The sequence below is a fragment of the Delphinus delphis genome, chromosome 7 (genome assembly GCF_949987515.2).
Source record: "Delphinus delphis chromosome 7, mDelDel1.2, whole genome shotgun sequence".
Classification (NCBI taxonomy): domain Eukaryota; kingdom Metazoa; phylum Chordata; class Mammalia; order Artiodactyla; family Delphinidae; genus Delphinus; species Delphinus delphis.
Genome location: NC_082689.1, coordinates 86,765,518 through 86,788,872, shown reverse-complemented (window position 1 = coordinate 86,788,872; position 23,355 = coordinate 86,765,518).

Here is a 23,355-nt window from a genome sequence, read left to right as displayed (position 1 = left end):
ATATTAGTCATCTATCTCACAAAAAATGATAGTAAATGAATAAATGTGGCATAAACATAGAAATACCCCTAAAATGACAAGAGTCAAGAGTGCATGGAAGATGTCAATACACTTTCAAAACTGGAAAGTAAACTGACTTAGCAGGACAAAGAAAACTGAAATATAACTGCCAACATGAGAGGGGAAGCTATCAAAGAGTATTAATCTAATTCAGGTCAAAGCCATTGAAATGTTTAGGAATTGGAGGTACCTGTTATTTCTGAAGATCAGGATACACAGTGGGATGGGAAATAAATGGTTGAAAGTCTATATAATTCGCAGCTGGACCACAGATTCTTTCCTCACCCTGTGCAACTGGAATGTTACACCTTCCCCACAACCACAAAGACAAGAGTTCACTTTCTAGAAAGGATGAACTTGTGTAGTTCTAGACGTGGGGCCATGAGGACAGCTGAGGAGATGGATGAGCCATTTGACTAAATGATGAATGATTTAGCAAAATTTTGCATTTTAAGTGGTGAAAGCCCTTACTCCTTTCCCCTAACTTGTCTCCCAAGAAATTATGCATGTGCCTAGGGCCATGTCCACCTCCCCTCCAGCCCACCCCAGGAATATGATTATAGAGTTCTCTCTGGGAAAACTGTCTAGTCCAATTGATACGAACTACAAATCTTTACATGGGTCTCATTGTGGTATAGTGTCACCCACCAATCAAAAAGTTCCACCCCTGCACAAAATACTCGCACTTGATTTTTACAGTTCCAAGTTTAAAATGAATAGACATGGAGTATCACCATACGTTGAACAATAACATTTAAAGTGCAGGATATAATCCAAAAGAACAAACAGGAAATAAGTAATACAATGAAAAAGGAAGAAAAAGAGGAGAAAAAGGAAAAAAAAAAGCTACAGCTAAAAATCTTCCAAGAGAAAAGAAAAATCTTGGAACAAGAATACTATACAATTAAACAGGGTTCAGAGAACAAGAAAAAGTTCTTGAAAATGAAAACAAATATGATATCAGAAATAATTCAAAGGAAAATCTGGAATATAAAATTGAAGAAGTGTCTCAAAAGGAGAACAAATAGATTAGATAATTAGAAGGTTAATTCTAGAGGTCAACACCCATCTAACAGTGGCTGCAAAATAAAAGAGCAGAGAAAATATTGGGTTGGCCAAAAAGTTCGTTTGGGTTTTTCCATGTTACATTTTGGCCAACCCAATAGAAAAATTATCAAAAAAGAAAACTCCTCCCAAGAACTTTTCCCAAAACAAAGATGTGCTTTCAGAAGAAAGAGGTTTAGTAAGTACTAAACATGATCAACTTGTTTTGTTTTTTAAAATATAAATCACATTATGGGAAAAAATGTAAGACACTGGGGATATAAAGAAGATTCTAAAAACTTTTATAGAGATAATTGTTACATTAAAATCAGCAACTATAATGATGCAGAAATTCTTACTACAAAATCTGAAAGAGAACAATGGAGGATACTTTTGTTATTCAAATGGGAAATTATCTCCATTTAAGACTTTGACTGCAAGTCAAACTATCAATTACATGTGAAGATAAAGATGTTTTCAGGTGAGCAAGGTTTTAGAATGTTTACTTTCCATGTACTACTTCTCAGAAGCTACTGGAAAAGACTGAGGCAATAGGATTCCCAAAGAGGGCATGAAGAGAGGTCTCATGCGGACAGCCCTAGAGCAGAACCACTCCAGACTGGAATAAATCCTCAGAGGGCTGCAGGAGGTGGATATTTACTTCCTCTCTCTGTCCTTCCACCACACACACAAACTGATGAAATACCTAATGCCTCATATTTTTCATTATTCTGATAAGAGTTTTAAATTCTGTCAGAGCTAATTTGAGAATTCAAATTAGTAAACAGACAACAATACTGAGCAAATGTAAAAGAAGGCAATTATTAACTCTAAAACATAAGATTGTACAATAAAAGAAACATTATTAGAGTAAAACGTGCGGTGTAGAAGACATACCCTCTATTTCTCAGTTTAATATTACAAAAATGCTATGTTCTCAATATATTTTAACATATGTCCTGATTCTTTCATATGCACACAACACCAGCTGTAAATAATATTTATGTGGTTATAAACATGCAAACAATGACTATTGAGGCAATCTAAATAATAATTTCACTATATGTGGAGGACAGGGGAAGAGAATATGTATTTGTTTGTATGTGTCTGTGGGCCATGGGGGAGAGGGAGATCTATGACAACTAAATCCTCAATTTTCACAGTAGGAAAAAATAATGTTGCGAATTTGAAGATGAAGAAATAGCTATAAATTCATATTATTTAAAAATATGGGGATAAATATAGATAGAAATAGCTAAAATAGTTGAGAGCTGTCGCCTTTTGGTTAGCAGGAATTAAAGGTAGGTGTTGGGTGGGTCAGAGGACTACTGTTTTGGGCGTAAAAGTTGAAACATTCAGAGAAGTATGCTGTATAAGAGTTACGTTCACAGACTCTGAAACCAAGATACAGGGCTCAAATACTGGGTCTACCACCTACTAGTTATATGATCTTGTGACATAGATGCTCAGTGCCTCCATTTCCCTTTTGTAAAATTAAATAATAATGGCGTTACCTCACAGGGTTGTCTTACAGATTAAGTAGTTTAATAAACAAAATCATTTAAATAGTATGTGGCACACATTACTAGTGCTGGCAGTTCTAGGTAACTGTTAAGTATTTACATGAGTTACTTTGGTTAAAAAAAAAATTAAAAAGAAAACACAACACATTGTGCAATACATAGAAATTAGTCAAGAAATAAGAATCATTATATTTAAAAACTAAAAATTGATGAATTGCCATCAATGGAATAAAGCTATCTTAAACTACTAAAGTATGTTTCTTACTGTTTAATATCTAAACAAGAGCATTTCATTAATTATGCTTCGTATGAAAGATTAATTTGTGTCTATTGTAACTATCAGTATATGAACATATTGCATAAGATATGAATTGAAATTGGCTTCTAAAAATCAGAAGCTCATTCACTGAAAGAAATGAAGACAGTAAAATTGATAATAACATTCATTGGACTTCCCTGGTGATGCAGTGGTTAAGAATCTGCCTGCCAATGCAGGGGACATGGGTTTGATCCCTGGTCAGGGAAGATCCCACATGTCACGGAGCAACTAAGCCCCCAAGCCGCAACTACTGAGCCCACACACCACAACTACTGAGCCCATGTGCTGCAACTACTGAAGCCTGTGCACCTAGAGCCTGTGCTCTTCAACAAGAGAAGCCCTCACTCCCTGCAACTAGAGAAAGCCCGTGAGTAGCAACGAAGACCCAATGCAGCCAAAAAATAAAATAAATAAAATAAAATAAAAACTTGTCAGAAGACTAATTAATACTTATGCGAATATTTCTTCTTTTTGGCTGAACACTGGTCCTATATCTGCTTTGATATTTTCACATAATATCAGGTATGCCCTCTATGCTTCAACTTAATATTCAGAAAATCCTAAATTCTCAATATATCTTAAGATATGTCGCTACTCTTTCATATACACTTAGTGAGTCCAAAATTTCAACAAAACTGATACTGATTTTTCTTTTTCTCCTCAGTAGAGATTAAGGACATATTTTTTTTTTTCCAAAAACGAACTGTGTTTAAAAAGATGCTATTAAGTGGGGAAACAACAGGTAATGTGTTGAGTGCGGTGGTTTTATTAATTGTAACATATAGTAAACCATGTTTTTGTTTTTATTTATAGTTTCAACATGTGATGTAAATTAGAATACCTCCAGATATTCTTTTGGCAAACACAAAAGCTGTTTATCCCATAGATGATATAGACAATAATGTATGGCTCATAATTTGGAAGAAAGCTGTAACTTAAGAAGTTCCGATGACATTCAAACAGTTTGTGTGTAACTAAACTAAGGCTGTTAGTGAATGGCAGCTTTAAAACATTTTAAACATGTGGACAAAAAATTGAATTTTTATTATTGTAAACGAAAAAGGAAGGTTTCTGGAGAAGCTAGACAACATACTGTAATCCAAGCTTGAGCAAGTTGAGGAGGTATGGTGTCGTATAAATAGAAACCTACTCTTCCCTTTATGTGTTTAACATACATAATCTGAAAAAGAGGAGAGATATGGAATGATAATGTACAATATCATACATCTTAGCACAGGAATAGAAATGTTTTCATTCTGAATATCAGAAACTCAAGGAAGAATCACAGTGAGACATATTTATCTCTGCAAATCTAGGTACATCCTGAAAATTTTGAATAATATACATTATATGAAAAAGATTAAATTGAGTGAGTTTGTATATAAGTGTATGTGATGACTGAAAGAGAGAAGTGACTGAAGGACAAAACTTAATCCAGTCATTGCTATCAAACATATGACAACATTTAATGACATTTCTATTAAGGCAAGTTTGAGTACAGGAAAACTGTATGATAAAAAAAATCTTTATAGCCTTCTGTTCATTCAACTCATAGTGTATTTAGTTAGTTATAGCTTAGGGAATACTTTAAAATCATATTCATAGTTTTATTACATAGAGAAAATGAAGAAAGAGAAGAAAAATATAGGAAAAAAGAAAGGAAGTTGGATTAAAAGGACTGAGAAAGTAAACTGCTTCTTTTCTTTTGAAACATTTGTCATAAAGAAAGTTGAATTCATTTTACTTAGAATTTTTAGGAATTTAGTAGAGAACCATTTCTTAATATAGAATCCTGCATACTGTAGGTATTTTTATAATATCCACTATATATTGAATACCTAAGCTGTGTAACTTATGTTAATGCAAAAATATGTACAAAATGGCTAAAATTTAAAAAATAGAGATAATATCAACTTTTGGAGAGGCTGCAGAGAAACTTAATCACCTGTACATTGCTGGTTAAGATGTAAAATGATATATCTACTTCTGCAAAATAGTTTACCAGTTTCTTTTAAAACTGAAAATGTGCTTACAATACAACCCAGGAATGGTACTTTGGGAAATTTATACCAGAGAAATTAAAACCTATGTTACTGCAAAGACATGTACAAAAATATTTATAACAACTTTATTTATAGTAGAGAAAAACTGAAAACAACTCAAATGTCTTTCAATGGATGAATGGTTAAACAAACTGTGGTATATCCATACCTTGGAATACTGCTCTTTTACCTTTCTCTCTTTAGTTAAATTCACTTTCACCAATCAATAGAGACTTTATTTTGCCTGGAAGATTCTCCTTCTAGGCCAAGTTGAGTATCTTCTACAATACAGTCATTCACTTGGGAATCATAACACAGAGCTTAAATACTGAATGAATGAATGAGTGAATCACAGTAGGACAAATGATCAATCTCTGAGATATGGAGACTATCTGAAAAAATGAGAATTCCATTAGTGAAAATAAACTCTTGTCCAACCAATAATTACTTTTGTTTCTTTCTTATTCATTTCGGTTGAGTTCTTAGAAGTTAAAAACTTCCAGTTATTTTAGGTTTACCTATGATAATAGGTTTCATTATTTAGTCTAATAGGTATCTAATGGATATCATGATAAATAATAGTTCAATAAAGGCTAGAGTTAATTGTTCTCTTAACGTATGCCAGATTTTTGTCTTAACACTTTATATTTAATCCCTATCCCAACCCTATGAGATAAATACTATTATTTTGTTCATATTCTAGATAAAGCAGGAAAGGATAAGTATTGTGTCAAGATCAAACAACTAGAAAGTGGTAGAGTTGGGACCCAAATCTGGCAGTCTGTATCTAGGGCTCACGTACTTAACCAACATGCAATATTTCCTCTCTTGAAGTACACTGATAATTTGGTTTATTTTAATTGCTCACAGCTTTCTCACCTTTCGTAACATGCATGGTAAACTCATAAAATACTAACTTTGTAAGCCCATTTCCTCAGATGTAAACCAAGATAAAATAACTACTTACTCCATTCACTTCTCAAAAAAATAAACAAGGAAGCATTTTGTAAACTTTGAAGTTCTATCATAAGGCTTTTGTCACAGGCAGTGATATCCACTGGTTTCTTTTCTGTATTAAAGTCATCTTGTCATGTCCCTGCCTTATACCTTTTCAACTGTCATCTTTTTATTTCTTAATGTAGTCCTAATTATATTAAGTTTCCAGACTTCACCTCCCTAAAAAGGTGACAATATGATTTGGACTGATTCACATACTCATCCTTCAGAGGTACAGGCATACCTTGTTAAATTGTGCTTTGCTTTATTGTGCTTTGCAAATATTGCAATTTTTTACAAATTGAAGTTTCGTGGCAACCCTGCATCGAGCAAGTCTATCAATGCCATTTTCCCAACAGTTTTTGCTCACTTTGTGTCTGATTACATGTTGTTAATCCTCACAATCTTTTGGACCTTTTCATTGTTATCATATTTATTATGGTGATCTGTGATCAGTGATCCTCGATGTTACTACTATGATTCACTGAAGGTTCAGATGATGGTTAGCATTTTTTTAGCAATAAAATATTTTAAAATTAAAATATGTACTTTTTTAAAGACATAATGCTATTGCACACTGAATAGGCTACACTATAGTGTAAACATAACTTTTATATGCACTGGGAAACCAAAAAATTCATGTGACTCACTTTATTGCAATATTTACTTTATTGAACTGGTCTGGAACTGAATCCACAATATCTCCAAGGTATGCCTCTGTTAACTGAGCCCTGACTACAGACATTTCCTCATGCTAGGTTCAGAGATTAGAAAAAGGGCAATCATCCCAGCCAAGGGAGCTCAGAGTCTGGGGAGATAGCTACCATAATGTAGACATACTCCAGATAGTAAAGGAGTAGAGTTCTGGTAAGGGTTGTAAAGGAAAAGGACAGAGTGTACAATGGAAGACTGACCAAGGGAAAATTTTCCCCTATAGGTTGGTCAGGGAAGGCTTCCATTGAGGAAGTGATTAAAATGAGACCTGGAAGATGAGAAACAGGGAACGCAGAGCGGAGAAAGAGTATTCTAAACAAAGTCCGTGAGGTTAGAAAGGACTTCATGTAGAAACGAGCTTCAGTCTTTTCAGAAACATATTTAATAGGCAAGATTTCCTACTTAAAAGTCCAAAAACTTTTTCTAAGTTTTTAAAGATTTTTTCCAGTTTTCTTATTATATAGTTTGATGAAACAACAATGAAAAAACACATTAATTTGTGAATGTATTTTTAAAAATGAGTTTGAGTGTTCCTGTGGCTAACCCAGTGACTATAAAATAACCTACAGGGCAACATCAATCTGAGGTGAGTAGTAATTATTTTGAAACAAAACATCTATTGGATCTTTGAATGTTCCTATTATTTAATCAGTTCTCACCCCAAAGGGAGAGAAGTGTTTCTCTATTTTGTCCTACACTGACAATTCAACTACAAGTCATATACCAGGGTCAGCAAACTATGGTCCATGGGCCAAATCCCATCCAACATCTCTTTTTGTTCAGTGTGTGAGCTAAGAATGGTTTTTATATTTCCAAGTGGATAAAAAAATTTTAAAGAATAATATTTCAAAACATATGATAATTACATAAAATTCAAATTTCATTGCCAACTATTTTTTTTGAGTGGGGGAGAACTCAGTCATGCACATTTGTTCATGTATTATCTATGGCTTCTTTTACTCTCTAAGGTCAGAGTTGTGTAGTTGGGACAGAGACCTTATCATCCACAAAACCATTTAGACCATCCTCCACAAATATTTACTCACTGGTCCTTTAAAGAAAAAGTTTACTGACCTCTGCATTAAAACATTAGTTTGTTGAGGTGTTATTGGTAACACATTCATGCCACTAATCGTCAGTTCAGTTGTGTGCCCATGGCTTTATCGTAAGCTTTAAATGTATATGAGCTGCTTTTTCTACCTTTAATTTTCTGAACAGTATTTCGTTAACAAACTAGACAATCAAATGATTTTATTTTGAACAACTATATGATTTTTTGTTTAATCTTAATTTTTGGTAGCTTTCTAAATTCTATTTTAGGATATTGAAATTTTTTCTGACATTATAATACATAAAGTTAACATTAGGTGTCAGTATTTTACATATTATTTAGTACGTGTGTGTATATGAAAAAGTATTGGATTATTACAGACAGCATTTTCACTGGAAAACTTCAACTTTGTTATAATGCTTGCTCTATTGTTTTTGGTTTTTTTTGGTTTCTGTATTATGGAAATATTCTTTATGATATCTACTAAGAAATCTCTTTAAAATGTGGCCCATCTACACCAGTCCATTTGCCAGCTGAATATAACTGTACCCTCAATTGAAGCCACAAAGAATAGAAGCTCTACCAAATTCTGGACCAAAACATTCATGAGGTGTATTAATTTTAGCCTCTAAATTTTGAGGTGATTTGTTAAACACCAAGAGATAATTAGAACAATTGGGACAATCCTTAATGTTGTAGACAACAGATGTGGTAGAGTGAAAGAGTAAGAATTTAAACATTATTACTCAATCGAGCAAAAAAAATATAACACTCTTAGCCCCCACTCCCAAAAAGTCTATTGCTCGAAAGCCCTATGAAGCAACTGGGAGTAGGTTTGGGAGGGGACTCAAGCCTGCTAATTAAGGGTATTAACTTATTTGACGGCAAAACCTGATCTGGTCCAAACTCATTTGATCAGCATTTACATAAGACTATATATTGCTTTTATTTATTACACTTAGTGTGAATATTCATATATTTGGTTACAGTTATATTAATGCCCTTAAGTGATACTGTCCTAGACCCACAGGAAGTATTATGTATTATATGATGTATATATTATATTACTTTATAAACTCAGAAAAATTCTAAATTCTAAATCATAAGTGGACCCAAAAGTTTCAAATAAAGTTTTGAGAGCCTGTATTATGTGGCAGTTGAACATGCCATTTTTAGGAGTCATAGTATTGGGTTCAATTTTCAACTCTGTATGCAATCATGGGAAAGTTACTTGGTCTCTCTGCACCTTAATTTCCCTACAATCAAATGCAGATGTGTTCACAAAACATATCTTCAGGAAAGCTTAACCAAATATTATTTATAAAGATAGAAAACCAGAGTCAACTTAAATGAAGAACTATAAGGGACTAATTTAATTAGGCCATCGTTAAAAATTCTGTTTTAGAATTTTTAAATATTTTAAAATGCAGTACATTCAACACTGTAAATAGATATTGAAATAGTGAAAACATTATTGCTATTCCACAAAAGTAAAAACCAGAAATAGATATTAATATGATTAAATCTAAGCCAGAAAGAGCTAAACAGAAGTGCATTTACTGTACCAAGTTTTATGAAAGTGAAGAGGAAGGAGAGTTTTAATCCCACCTAAGGGGAATAAATGAAGACTTCCTCTCTTTTATAGTAGCTTGAAATTCTCCAAAGGTCCCAACGTCATGGATTTTCATTAATGGAAGGAGCAAGTAAGTCAGGGAGGAAACAGTGTCATGTAAGTACAGTGGCGCTGCATATACTAGGGTTCACTTTCAAAAACTCAACTAAATTATGCTCAATCAAAAAAGATTAAACATAAAAAAGTCTAAATTGTTTGGGTGACTGATACAGCACTACAGAATGAGCTGAGGACGCAGATAGAATGTGACAAGGTTGACAGCAATTCCTCCTCACTTTCTAGATGCCTCTCAGGACATAAGCATGACCTACACCAGATGTGATTCTAGTGTTGAAGACTAGATGAAGTCTATTTTTAATAAATATTTCCAAGTATTTATTTTTCCAAAACATAAGCCATAAACTTTATCTAGAAATCAACCAAAGCATCTCATTTTCCAATAATGGAGGAAAAACTATTCACACTGGACTTACTTAAAGAATATAGGTCTCCAAGATGTTGCCTTCTTTGAAGATCTGCAGTTTGCTTAGGGGTCACTTACATCCATCCTACATACCCACATCTTACAGATGTAGAAACTCAGGACCAGCACAGTGAAGCACTAGAACCCTGAAGTTTTCACTCTATGCATGTTACTTTTTCCTCCTTTTTCTATACTATTTCTGTGAGGATTCCACAATTCTCAGTTGCTACACAACCCTCTCCATGGGGATAACAAATGGGGCTTGCTGATGATTCTGTTTGCTGCTTAAGTGTCCCCATAAACCAGCTTCTCTACTGTTGGAAAACAGAATAGCACCTCAGAGGATTCTCTAGCTTCAGTTACTACACACATTTCAAATATGGGAGATTCAGCATGGACAGCAAGATCTATCCATTGATTTGTAGGCAGTGCACGGGCAACCCTTTCCATACACGAACCTACATCTCAGCCAGGAAGGGGTGTACCACCAGCAGGAGTCCTTGTTTTTTCTCTCCCATACCTGTTTCCACTGCTCTCACACTAACTTGGAGGAGAAGTAAACAATAATTCTAACATTTTGCCATTGAAAATACTAGATACTAACTTAGTCCCACCTCCTGAAACCTATGGAGAAGGGGAGACATTCTCTGAGTACCAGTACCCCCTTGTACCTTAGTTCTCCAGGTCAAAACCCCTCAACCCTTAGGAAAACACTGGGCAGTTTTTTCTTGTAGCCCACCAAGTTTTGAATGAATGTAAAGAGAGGAAGTTAGGGGAAACAGAGTCATCACACTCTACCCACCAACTTTCATCTAATCTATAATAAATTATTAATCTAATTAATATTAGATGTTCAAAAAACAATGCCTTCTCCCATAACCATGACCTGACATTCTCACAGGAGTAACTTGTCCAATTTATCCCAAATAGTACTTCCTTCTCAATAGATACATACTTTCTAGGTTTCATAATTAACAAAACTAAAAGTAACTTTTAAAAAGGGTCATCTGTATGGTAATAAGATAGTGGCCCAGTTTCATTCTTTCAAATGTGGCTGTCCAATTTTCCCAATACCGTTTATTGAAGAGACTCTTTTTCCATTGTATATCCTTGGCTCCTTTGCTGTAAATTAATTGATACATATGCATGGGTTTATGTCTGGGATCTCTATTCTGATCCACTAATTGATGTGTCTGTTTTTATGCCAATACCATTCTGATTACCATAGCTTTGTAATATAGTTTAAAATCAGGAAGCATGATGCTCACAGCTTTGTTCTTCTTTCTCAAGATTACTTTAGTTATCTGAGATCTTTTGTGGTTCCATACAAATTTTAGGATTGTTTGTTCTATTTCTGTGAAAAATGCCATTGTAATTTTGATAGGGATTACATTGACTCCATATATTGCTTTGAGTAGTATGGACATTTGAACAACATTAGTTCTTCCAAATATGAGCACAAAATATCTTTCCATTTACTTGTGTCTTCTTCAATTTCTTTCATATATTTCTTTCTTAAATTTATTATATTTTGTAGTTTTCAATATACAGGTCTTCCACATCCTTGGCTAAATTATTCCTAGGTATTTTATTCGTTTTGATGCAATTGCAAATGGGATTTTTTTTAAGCTTCTCTTTCTGACAGTTCATTATTAGTGTATAGAAAAGCAACAGATTTTTGTGTATTAATTTTGCATCCTGTACAGTCCCTTTGTCATGTAAGGCACCGTATTTATAGTTCATGGGGATTAGGGCATGATCTTTAAGGGTTATTATATTGCTCACCACCATTGGTTTCTGAGCATTTCTCTTTCTCTCCTACTTTGGCTTTGCTCCCATGTAGAATCCCTGAAGCCTTTTTACCCTAAAATGCTTTGCCTCCATCTTCTACAACCTTTCAGTAACCAAAGGCAGATATTTCCTTGGATGGTAGGCTTCTAGAGCATTCCTCTATGTTCTCTTTGAAGTTGTTAGTTGCAGGAAGCAAACTCAGATGGAGATTTATGTGCAGGAGTTTTACTGGAAATGCTCTTGGGATGAACATGTGTATGTGGGGGTGGGCTTGGGGGACAGCGAGGGAAGCAGGACTGTGCTGATGGGAGAAAATAAACTTTTACAGTTACAACAAAGTTCTCAACCAATCCCACAGGGAGTCTGGACCAAGATGACCCTTGAGAATTGCCCTCCAATTGAGGTCCCTTGTATGGGGCTCCAACATCATTGTCATAGATGCAAGAAACTAGGGCATGGAGAAGTGAAGGAGGGGCAGGCATGACCTCAGGCTAGGCACAGAAATTCACCAAGAGGTCTGTCCCCAACAATCCCAGTAATAATTGTTTTGAGGAATGAGTGTTTTGCAGCTAAAGAGTAAGAAATCAGCCTTGAAGTAGGAGAACAAAGATGACACTTGGGTCAGGAAAATAAGATCAAAGATTTGGGATCAAATGGAGGTGGGATAGTCTAGTATTTCCTATATCAATCACTTCTACTTCTTGTAGCTTGTATGCACAGGTGTATGGGAGGTGTGGGGCTCAGCTATCAGGAAAAGAAAAGGGGTAATTATCTCATTCCTGCCACCTGCCACATTGATCCCCACTCTCCCTGAATGGTTCCTGATCTTTTATCTTTAAACTAATAAGCCTGGGTACATGTTTATATATGTGTATTTTATGATAAGCCATCAAAACTTCACATTTAATGTAGAAATGTTATCAAATATAAATGAACCTTTTTTTTTTTTTTTTTTTTGCGGTACGCGGGCCTCTAACTGTTGTGGCCTCTCCCATTGCGGGGCACAGGCTCCGGACGTGCAGGCTCAGCGGCCATGGCTCACGGGCCCAGCCTCTCCGTGGCATGTGGGATCTTCCCAGACCGGGGCACGAACCCGTGTCCCCTGCATCGGCAGGCGGACTCTCAACCACTGCGCCACCAGGGAAGCCCCTAAATGAACCATTTTTACGTGTGTACATATGCATATATATGTATTTACACATATGTGTGAGTATATACATATATATACACAGGTATACACACACATGGAAACACACATATATTCAGAAATCTGTGTAAACAGCTAACCTTGCTTGATAAGTGTGTATGGTTTTTTGGCGTGTGGAGTGTCCTTGAAGGTGGTTTTGGAGTAACTAAAAGTCAAATCTGAAGTTGCTTTTGTTTAAAAAAAAGAAAAGAAAAAAACCCACTTCTTTTGTAACTACTAGAATCAGCTCACAAAGTTTATTTTTTATCTGTGTCCATAAAATTTAATAAATTTAATAATTTAAAAGATTTATAAAGGGAAAATTGTCCCTAACATGGTCTGGGACAGAGTTTTTAATTCACAACCTTCTTCTGGGAAGAAATTAGCATTCTTGATAAACTGCTAAAGCAATTTTCAGATAAACTTTTGATGGTATTAAGACCTCTTCTGGGAAGCCAGTTGTCATCCCACTCAGCCGAATGATAGTCAAAGAGTTCAATGATCTTTCACCAGACATCTTTTTTTCCCTTTTTGTGTATGACACCTTACCACTCTTTCATATATGTTTGTGTGTGTGTATGTGCGTGTGCGCGTGTGCACGTGTATGTGTGTGTATGAAGAGAGAAAACTTAAAGTTGTCCAATTTAGAATTTGTAATAATTTAAAAATAAAATTTGATTAGCACACATAACTAAATTTTCTGGGGAAAAAAGTTTCAAACAGGAAGTATTTCATTAATATTTGGTCCCATTTAGAAATGTAAGAGCCCCTAAACATTTTAAACTACAGTTGTGAATTTAATACTTGATTTCATTTTTTAAATATTTACATTTAAATACCTTTAAATATTTACATTGTCCAAAAAAAATTTTAAGTACTTACATAATTCTGTAAAATTTACTAAATTAAATTTCAAAATAGAATAAACCTGTGCCAACAGGCATTCTAATACTGTATATGAACTTACTGAGATCTTAAGTTAAGATCTCAAGTTGAAATTGATTTCACAATTGCATATTTTAAACTGGAGTCAAAAGTCTGACCCATTCTAATATACTAAATTCTCCACAACATTTCAGATATTTAAAATACCAAATGTGCACAATTTACTTAACAAAGATGGCTAAATAATAATAATATCATAGATGTGATTTTCTAAAACATTTTAATACTAATTTTAAACCTTCTCAAGTTTAAAAAAATGCTGCACATCATTAAACAATTATGTCACCCAACCCATTTTTGGTGGTTACCTTCCCATGAAATTTTTGGAATTGCTTTCATTTTCCTGGTTCTTAGAGACTAGAATATATTGACCAAAAAGCAATGGATCCTTACCTGGGATTCTGATGGATTTCCCATGTATATAAAGAGGATCCAACAGTCTTCCTAACTTAAAACGTGTAGACATTTGGACCATTTTCTTAGACTTAAGTCTCATCATTACCAAATTTTCAAATGAAACAAGGTCTGTAATCCACACCAAGGAATTAAATTTGACTTTGCATTTCTTTCTATGGAAACGTGTCTCCATTCAAGGTCTAAAGACCCATGAGCTTGAAGGATTTCACATTATCTTAGTACTCTATAACCTTAGGAGATCTGAAAATTATATCAAACTAATTCCATATGACTCTCCTGGCTGTGTGTTATTATTCAACCATAATTTCCAAGGTCATTCTGTGAATGCTATCCTTTCCCCTAAGCTCTTCAACTTCTTGCTTCCCTTCTGAGAACAATTTCATCAAACCTTATTTTCCTCACTACAAAATAAGAATAATAATATACAACCCACAAGTTTGTTATGAACACTAAATTAGATAATATATGCAAAATTTCTTTGTAATAAAATTAGTGTTGCTGTGAATTTTTTTTTTTTTTTTTTAACCACAACTACTAATACCTCGTATTGAGTTTTCACTATAGGGCAGATCCCACAAGAGGGATTTAACATTATCTATTTAAACCTCTAAACAATGCTAGGTGATGACTAATAGTAATCTCCACTTCAGAACCAGGGCTTCAAGACCACAAGTTATTTCTTAGTTATATAACATATTGCTAAATTATGCCCATAGTTATGTTGCTAATGTTTGTGGAACCAGAATTTAAAGCCAGATATGATGGACTACAAGGGTGTTTTTTTTAACCTCTATTCTAAATGCTCTAGGCAACCAAGAAAGAGGTGATCAGTGTAAAGTGTACGATCCAGATCTTGTTACACAGATGGTCCACTATTTCTTTCACCATCCTTTTTTTATCTCCACCAATGACCTTTTATTTCTGTTTTACTATTTCATCTTTGCAGAGTTTATATTACCAAGTATACAATAAGCTGTTCCAAGCACCATTTGGAGTTCCTTGGTGAATGCCAAATCACTCCTCATATATGGAAGGTGCTACAAAAATAGTTGTTGAATGAATGGGGCAAAGCGTTGAAAAAAAAAAAGGAACACATTTGTTATTTAGTATAATACTTAGAAGAGATATTTTCTTGGCGGGGAGAAGAAAATGAACCCTTTAGAAATGTATATTTTTTAGTTCTTCTATGCACTAGGCATTAGTTCTCTAATACACTAGAAATAAAGTAACACATACTTTATTTCATTCAAGCTTTTCAATAACGTGCCAAGATTTGTTGCACTACCGCTATCTATGACTATTGTTGTGGAGACACTAAAGAAGTTAAGGAACTTGTCAAAGGATAAAGATCAAGTGTTAGGACCAGACTTTGGAGCCTAGTGGGTCTGATTTCAGTAATGAAAGGAAAGAGCCTTTCTTTTGATCATAAAGTGAGTACTGAAAGCTGCTTATTGTTGAAATTATTTCCTATCAAAAAGCTGAGCATTCTTAGTAGAACCTTTTAAACAAATGTCCTGTATTCTTCAACTAAATTGATTTAAAGGTAATACTCCTCATATTGGGCCAGTCATTTAAGAAAATGTAAACAAATGCCAAATTGATCTCCATGTACTCCCACCCCACTTATTAAAATATTTTTATTGAAGTGTAGTTGATTAACAATGTTGTGCCAATCTCTGCTGTACAGCAAAGTGACTCAGTTATACACATATAGACATTCATTTTTTAATATTCTTTTCCATGATGGTTTATCCCAGGAGATTGGATATAGTTCCCTGTGCTGTACAGTAGGACCTTGTTGTTTATCCATAGTAAATGTAATAGTTTGTATCTACTAACCCCAAACTCCCAGTCCATCCCTCTCCCTCCTTTCCTCCCCTTTGGCAACCACAAGTCTGTTCTCTGTGTCTGTGAGTCTGTTTCTGTTTTGTAGATAAGTTCATTTGTGCCATATTTTAGATTCCACATATAAGTGATATCATATGATATTTGTCTTTCTCTGTCTGACTTACTTCACTTAGTATGATAATCTCTGGTTGCATCCATGTTGTCGAAAACGGTATTATTTCATTCTTTTTTGTGGTTGATTAGTATTTCATTGTGTATATGTACCATATCTTCTTTATCCATTCCTCTGTCAATGGACATTTAGGTTTCCACCCCACTTTTTTATACACCCCTTACCCTCCAAACACCTAAGGGCTTTTTATCACCCAGTGCATCCTCACAACTTTCCTATGCTACCTCTCCTATCCTTACACAAGTCTACAGTGAAACTCTGACATCTCGTTCTCAACATGGTTGAAATTAAGTTTACTGTCTTTCCAACTGCCCCAAATAAACCTTGTCTCTGCTCTTTCTCTTTTGTCCTCTATGTCATATAATAGCATTACCAGCTATGCATTTGACTGTTCCTGAAGCCTCAAGTTCCCACATCTAATCAATCATCAAATTTTACTGATACTATCTCCTACTACCTCTAGAATTCTTTTTTCATTTTATTCCACTTCCATTGTCAGAATCATAGTTTAGTAGATATCTTTTTTTTTGCCTTGTATTCATGAAAACGAACCTCTTATATATTTCCCCATTTTGAGGCATATCCTACCTTTTTGAGTTCTCTACACTATAGTCAAAAATATAACAGGCAAATAGGTTCTATTTAGATCCCTTTTTAAAACGTCACTATTTCCAGGAATTTGGGGACAGAATACATATCTGGTTCTGAAACCCTTTCAGGCCTCATATTTCTTTTTCTTTTTTTTTTTTTGCAGTATGCGGGCCTCTCACTGTTGTGGCCTCTCCCGTTGCGGAGCACAGGCTCCGGACGCGCAGGCTCAGCTGCCATGGCTCACGGGCCCAGCCGCTCCGCGGCATGTGGGATCTTCCCGGACGGGGGCACGAACCCGTGTCTCCTACATCGGCAGGCGGACTCTCAACCACTGCGCTACCAGGGAAGCCCATGGCCTCATATTTCATCATTCATTTGTTCCTCCAAACTGCTCTTCCAGAATTAACTGTGCTTTCTCTTGATTTGTGCTATCTGCCATTCTCTGCTTAGAAGACATTCCTTATGCCTTGTCCCCTGATTACATTCTACTCTTCCTTCAAGTCTCGGCTGAGTCTTACTTAACTTGCTAGTGAAATTGTTGCCGATGGGTATCATCCTTACATCCCATAGTAGGGAAACATGAGCTATCTAAATATTCTCATAGCAAAATTAAGTCCTTCTTTATCTGTGTTTCCATTGCAGTTTTGTACTTCCCTGTTTTCATCCCTATCTATTGTATTGGTCCTCATGTACTAAGTATTGGACAGAGATCTGGAACATAGTAGGCATTCACAGAACCCTTGTTCACTTGAAATATTAGATATACTCATAATATTTATTAATTTAATGTAGGAAACTTCATATAACTTAGCCACAAATTTTTAATGGGTTCTTCCTATATTAGAAATTATATATGTAACGCAAAAATAAGAAAATAAATCATGCTAAAAGTAGAATGTTGTACTTACATAAGATGAATGTGGAAATGTTTTAAATAAAAGTGTGCTAAATTAATGGAAGAATATTTACTAAAACATATTTATAACATTCTAATATGACATAATGCTATACATTTTAGTTTTCTTCTATTTTGAGCTCTTTTTAGAACACAGCTGAGCATTCTATTGGATGACTCTTTGGGTCAATTTTATGAATTTAACTAATTAAGTGGTACTGAAATTTAGATTAAAGAGGAAATATTAAAGTTAACGATAACAGAGACAGAGTTATAAAACAATGAAGTCTGTACAAGTGAGGGAACATAAAATGCTCAGTCAGATTAAAAAAATAAAAAGTTCAATTTTTTGGTATTGTGGCATGTGTCTTTCACTGAATTTAACATCTTTTCTAAGAAAACAAAAGTCACATAAGTTCACTGAATTTGTATTGACTGGTTGGGATACATTTGATAAAAAACATAAATATTCTGCAAGACTTCTGGTGGGTAACACAGGTTTAGGTACTGTTTTGACCAGTTAAGTAATAAGAGGGGTTTTGTTTTTTTGTTTTTGGGGTTTTTTGCTTTTGTTTTGTTTTTATCATGCACCAAATTTTCACTCAATATTGGTGACACATTTTACTTACATGCCCCACAATCTGCACAAATGACTCAGTTATAGATCAGTAATTCATGTTTTTTTATTCTTCAATTTTATTACCTAAACTTACTCTTCTAAGCATCGTTTTATGTTTCTAGTTAAATATAAGTGAAAATTGATTGGAGTATTTCTCAATGGAATTTTATCTTTATTTCATCATAATTGCTTCATATTTGAATAATGACAGATGAACTGCCTCATTCAATTGCAGCTTTAAGTCTTTGAAGTCACAATAACAGCATACGATTTAAATCCTCAAGTCATTATTATATCAGAAAAGACATTGTTGAAAATGAAAACTTATGATGCTATAATTTGATGGGAAAAAAGACTCTAATAGTTAAAACATATTATTTCCTGGACAATTTCTAACCTAAGACATTATGACACAAGAGTGAACTGGACAGTTACACGGTGGTACCACCTTCCTAAATTACTTCTAGAGCAATATTTTATAATTATTGAGCAAAAATTCACATAGCAAGTAAACGACACTAAAATTATTTTGCTTTAGGATGAAACATTATCTCAGTGGCATTTATAATTCTATTCAGCAACAATTCAGTATTTCACCAATAGAGAATTCATCAGATCTTTTTCTTTTTTTCTCTGACATTTACATCAAGAGTTGAGTACGTGTTAATACTCCAAGGTATGCATTTCAAAGTTCTCTTTGGCTTTGTATTCAGTTTTAAGTAAAGAATCAAATACTATGCAAAGGCTAAAAGTAAAAAAAAAAAAGAGATCCTGCACTTAAAATTTTATTAAATATGGCTAATATGTTTTGCAGCGGCTGATTTATACATGCAACACTTTCATTTTTTGACTAAGACACTTTATTTCTACCAATGCGGCATCAAAAGATTTTCAGGACCTCAGTAAGCAAAGTAAATAGAATAAAACTTATGTAACACATACTTAACATAATTCAGAGTACATAAAATTACACACATAAGAGAGAATATTTGTAAATGATTACAGTGAATAACATGAACATGAAAATGGCTCCCATTTGAAATTATAGAAAGACCCCTTTTTACTGGGGATTTTCTTCAGCCATTTATCAAAGCAAGTTGATACTCCTAGTAAGTCAATACCTTTCTTTAAGAATGAAATTACATAGAATAAAATTAATTATGTGTTATAAAAATAATATTTTATAGTAACACTAAATTTTGTGAAGTTACAAAACCCAGTAAATATCAGCTTCTTGTCCAATAGCAAGAACATCATTAGATATTTCTTCTATAAAAGATCATAGAAAACTATGAATGAAGCACCTCAGAGTCAGGCAAAACCCTGCTATTTCTCTAATTGCATAGATGTTTTCCGTGCTAGTAGAATCTGTTTAAATTCTAAAACTCTACTTGTTTACATTTTAATACTGTTTAACTACTGGGATGTCCTATATCATTTGAGCTCTAGGGGAAAAGTGAGATTGAATGTTCTATCTATGCACCCAAATTCTCCTTATGTTGCAGACTATTAAATAGATCACCAAGGACTTTTGGATCTTGAGGATGAGTCTACAATTTAAGAAAGATATTTTATAGCACACCATGACAAAACCTATATGCATAAAATCGTCACTGACTACTAGTTATTTTCAGAAAATACTTTTACAGTTCATTTCATCCTTTCCCTTCCTGTCCCTCTTCAATAGTTTTAGATTCCTGCCTGCCTTGAGGAGAGCTTATTTTGGTACATTATCTTTGAATTGAGTTTGATCTAGCTTCTTCAAATTGATCAATTAATTCTAATCAGCTATCTCGATTTACTGTGATTCAAATCTCCACGTGCCAACTTATCTGAGTTTCTTTCTTTAAAAAAGATCAGGCATTTAGGAGTAAATGTTGGCAGCAAATGTTGGGGTCTAGAGATGGCAAGAGGGAAGATGAAGAATTGTATGGAAACATACGAAAGCTCATTTGCCTCTCTGTGCCTTAATGCACACTAGAATCTGGTTTCACAGATCTAGGAAAATGTTATAAAGGAAACTATTCCCGGGACTTCCCTGGTGGCGCAGTGGTTAAGAATCTGCCTGCCAATGCAGGGAACATGGGTTCGAGCCCTGGTCCGAGAAGATCCCACATGTCGCAGAGCAACTAAGCCCGTGTGCCACAACTACTGAGCCTGCGCTCTAGAGCCCGCGAGCCACAACTACTGAGCCTGCGTGCCACAACTAATGAATCCTACGTGCCTAGAGCCTGTGCTCCGCAAAAAGAGAAACCCCCTCTCTCTGTGACTGGAGGAAGCCTGCGTGCAGCAACAAAGACCCAAAGCAGCCATAAATAAATAAATACATTTATTTAAAAAAAAAAAAAAACAAAAAAACTATCCCCACGGCACATTCACAACTTACTTTCTGAACCCAGCTCAGATTCTGGACACTTTATCTCCTGTCTTTCAACACTGGTGCATATGCCTTTATATTTCTAAAACCCTTCACTGAAAAACCTCCTTGACGACAGCGCTCCAGAACTAAAATAATACTCCTTTTCCCCACTCCCTCCTAGATCTGCCCCTAACATTTGCAGAACCCAGGGCAGGATGACAAATAGCAACTAAATATTTCAAAGTTGCAAAATATATTGTTAATAAGCTGTGAAATAAAACCAAGTTCTATCTTTCTACCTTGACATATATTCCCTTATAATGTCCTGGAAAACCAGATTTGAAGTTAGAATTCTTGTGCTCCTTAGCGTTCCCCCTGAAATGAGGGTGCAAGGAAGCCAACCCCCTGCCGTTAGTCATCAGTTTGAGCCCTGTTCTCCCTTTCCACCCTGGGCTCCAGTCTGAAGCTGAAGGAACTTTACTCCCATGCATGTGTGGCTTCATCTAAACCCTCCCCCAAAACAGCTCTTCCTTAGCCAAGCCTGAGGTTTAGTGGTGCACACAACTGGCCATGTTGCCTATTCTTGGATAAATGGAAGCAGGGAAGAGGCTTTCATAAGGTCTGGAAGCAGGCTCAGAGCTCTTTGGGCAGGAAATTCCCCAATTTTTGATATCTGTAGATATCTAGGGGTTCAGAGACACTGATTCAAACTGGGTACATGCCTCTGGTCTTATGGATTTCCTCACTCGTGGGGAGGAACTGCTGGAAGAGAACCAGAGTAGGGGCCTCTGAAATGTGGATCTCATCTCAAGGCAGGGGCTCTCTCGTCTCAGCCACATGTTAGAGAAGAAGCAAACTAAGGGCATTCATATTATTATGAGAATGGTCAATGATACTAATCTTTAAGTAAGGCTGAAATGGCCCCCTATTTCTGAAACCAATGCGGTCACCAACTTTGAATTTTAAAGATCCATTTGCAATGTGGTTGTTTGAAACTCGGAGTTCTGTTGTCAGATGGGTCAACCAAAGCCTACTTAGATTACAATATAGTTAAATGCTATTGAAAAAAAATGAGAGATAACACTATATCTTGCAACACTGGTCAATTAAATTACATAGAAAAACATAAAACAAAGGAAAATAAACCCCGAAGTCTTTGTTTCCTATAATTCTTCATACAATTTGAAATCTCTCAGTAGTAACTTTTTATCGTATCTGTAGTTGCCAATATCCTGGGACCATTTATATCAGAGTCTCCTAAACTCAACTAACATTAAGATTCAAGGAGAGAACTTAAAGAGCACAGTGTTGGCCTTACATTGTTCTGTCAGTTTGAACCTGGAGCACTGCCTTTGGTTATGGCTGGCATCCAGTCAGTACGGATGTAAGGCTATATCTGGTATTTATGGCAATAGTCATCTAGTCAGTGTCTATGCCTTACTACTGTTTAAATATTTTATATATTATCCTTGTTTTTTGGATCTGTTCCTTGTCTTTGGGGCAAATTAAGTAAATAAGTTATCTGAAATGTAATCTCAAACAAGTTGTATGTCAGAAATTAAGAAATGTATTTTAAACACAGTAAAACCTTGCAATAAATCAGAATCAGATATAATAAGAATGCTATTGGCCCTCCATTATTCAATGTTTCATTAGAAAGTGAGCTTTTTTTTCATCTTTTAAGGAGAGTAGGCAGAGAGCACACAGAGGCAGCCCTGACTCAGGAGACAAGATGTATTCTACATTTCCAGTAATTTTTCTGCCCAAATCTTACCAGATTTGCCTGACTGAATTAAAGCAGCCTCCAACTAACTATAGAACCATGTGACTGTGAGATTTCTCAATTTACTGTCTCCATACAAAAGTCCCAGGCAGCCACAAAACTCAGAATGGTCCTCAGCTATATTTAAAGTAAACAGGTGCCACAAGGTGGCACCAAACCATGGATGAAACCAATACCAATCAGCTGGCTGGATGACAGGCTAGCCCCTGTCATTTAATTAACCTCATAATAATACAATCCTAGGTTTTACATGATTTATTATTCCTTGGATTTTTTTTATTATTGTTTGGATCCCATTTATCTTGACTTAAAGGGATTTTACTCTACAGGTAAATAAAACAAAGAGAGGAGATAGAGACATCAGTCAATCTGTAAAGACAAACAGGAAAGTCTTCCATAATAAGAGTTGCGAGAGACATAGGAACTTTGAGTTTGGATAGCAGAATGTCTACCAACTGTGAAGGATGCCTATATGCAATTCTACAAACTGGAGAAGGACTCAGTTACATCTTCCCACATCGGCAGCATTTTCTTACTGTGTGACATTGTCCTGTATCAGCCAGTATCCCAAGAAGTATTTCCCTGAATTAAGTGGCATAATAAAAGTAGCTACTATCTATTCACCAGAATGTTTGTCAGTACAGTTTGTATAACAAACTTTTGATGGCTCCCCTCTTATTTAAGAATACAGGATGAGCAAACTGGACCCTGGCCTTCCTTTGGTTCCTTGATATGTGTATGTGTGTGTCTACACACACATACACACACACACACACATACACACTCTAGCTAGACCCACAGAACTATTTTTCATTAATTTTGTAGTATATACTTGTTTATAGCTGAAGATAGAGTATCTTGTTACATTTTGTATCTTGCTAAATTTTGTGACCTGTATAGTAAA